The sequence below is a fragment of the Phasianus colchicus genome, chromosome 1 (assembly GCF_987193195.1).
Source record: "Phasianus colchicus chromosome 1, bPhaCol1.hap1.1, whole genome shotgun sequence".
Classification (NCBI taxonomy): Eukaryota; Metazoa; Chordata; class Aves; order Galliformes; family Phasianidae; genus Phasianus; species Phasianus colchicus.
The window spans coordinates 189,730,129-189,732,348 of NC_143436.1; the positions used below are offsets into that span (position 1 = coordinate 189,730,129).

General features: G+C 37.3%; 1 pseudogene; it reads left to right on the plus strand.

The window, feature by feature from the left end:
* Positions 1-778: 778 nt before the first annotated feature.
* Positions 779-933, plus strand: LOC116241949 (U2 spliceosomal RNA; annotated as a pseudogene).
* Positions 934-2,220: the final 1,287 nt, after the last annotated feature.

Genomic DNA, 2,220 nt, shown 5'->3' on the forward strand with positions numbered 1-2,220 from the left:
AGCACCTACGCAACAGACCCAAGGCACAGAAGCTCAAAACAATACTTTTGTTCCTAGAGGAAACATTCTTTTTTTTTCTCCACTGAAGTACTGCAGTCCAGTGCTTCAGTCTACAACAATATTCATCTCAGGTCTAAATAACACCCAATCAAATTCATAATTATAGAAAAAAAAACATTCCTTTGGTATAGTCGACAACTATCCAGTGCACACTCGCTTCAACTCCAAACTGAACTTCCACATAGTAACAAGGGAACACAGCTTGGCTCTATCTACCAGCACCATCTGCTGTTACCTTGGAGAAGGTATGTTATAGCAGCTGATAGAAATTCTGAGTTATAAATCTATCGTGACACTAATAAAAACCTCTATTATGCAGTCATACCTATAGAGCTCTTTATGTGCAATCCTAAAGATATTTTCTGAAAAATCAGATTCATAAAATCACAGAATATTTTGAGTTGAAAGGGACCTTTAAAAGCCATCTAATCTAACTCCCCTGCAATGAACAGGAACACCTACAGCTGCATCAGATACTCAGAGCCCTGTCCAGCATGACGTTGGAAGTCTCCAGTGATGTTTCCACCATCTCTCTGGGCAACCTGTTTCAGCTCCTCACTACTTTATTGCAAAAACTTTAAATCTCCCCTCTTCATTTTGAAACCATTTCTCACTGTCCTATCACATTCCTGGTTTCCTTACTGAAACTACTGTTCACGTACGCAGCTTTCACCGACTGCCTATTTCCATAGCTTCTGTTTTGTCTGAGACACTCTATTTTGTCTCTTGCCCCCTTGACTAAGGTCAAGTGTAATATCTGTTCTTACCAGATTAATATCTGATACGTTCTCAGTTGAGTGGAAAATTTCTATTGGTAAGGTGCTGGAATGGGCTGCCCAAGGAGATGATTGAGTCACCGTCCTTGGAGGTATCCAAGGAACATACAGATGTTGTACTAAGGGAAATTGAGAAATAATGGTGATAAGTAGAGAGTGTGGACTGGATGATCTTGGAGGTCTTTTCCAACCTTGGTGATCCTAAGATCAATTTAGCTATTACAATGAAATGCCATGGTAATTCTGTAAGGTATAAGATTTGGAGAACCCATTTCTCTCCCTTGCTTCTGTTTTTGCTGTTGATTTCTGCAATTTCTTCATCAAGTTTTCATGGAGAAACTGTTTCCCATTTAGGCTGCTAGAATTTCAGAATGTAAAGCAGGAACTGAACTGGCAGTGAATGAAGAAAAAATCATTCTTTATTGTTTACACATATTCTATGTTTCAGTGTTTTAAAACTCTTTATAAAAGTTAATAATAAAACAAAACAAAACAAAAAAAGATTTCTTGCTTGTCTTAACATTAATTGCAGGCTTGGCTAGAATTCAATGAAAATTATTCATATCACAAATTTTTAACTGAGATTAATTGATCTTTCAGTACTGCGAACTAACAAGACTTTCAAGGAATGGTACAACATTAATTAGAAAAGGGAGCTCTTAATGGTTGCTAAGAAACAAGTATATATTTGTAATCACTCCTTTACCCTCTGGCAGTGATGCCTTGCCATAGATACAAGAATGTTTCCTTAGGAACAAATCCCTGCCATTTTCAATTAGCAAGCTAAGAATTTAAAAGCTCATTGTTAATTATTATAAGGAAATGGGAGGAGATATCTCTGCTAAACATAGAAAATCAGAAGCAACATCCATATTAAAGCACTAAACAGGGCATGATGCTCTGAGCATGTTGTAGTAGCAGGGTACATTTGATGGTTTTGCTTTGGGCCAACTAAGAGCTTCCCAGGGAAAGGCTAGGCATGGTTGGGGGAGAGTAGCTTGACCAGGTGGCACTTCCAGAAGATATTTCTGATGAAGCAATCTCTTTCAGGAGATGCAAGACAAAAGCTGTGCCATGCAGTTGGTTTCTGGGCTAGGGAACAGCCCCTGCTCTGCTTTATTTACCTGTCTAGGAATAGATTTAGGAATCTGAGAAATCAATGAATCAATTAAAAAAAAAAAAAAAAAAAAAAAGAGCAGGGAAAAAATAATAACTGGCACTTTAGGTTTTGACTTTATTTTCTTTTTTAATTCCATCTTAGATTGACCAGTTTTGTGATGTGTCGTTGCATTACATTTCTTTATTTTAAATACTCCTCTCTCCATTGATGCATGTGACATCCAAAATAACCTGCTAAAGTCCTGTGCTGAATTTTGTTTATGTG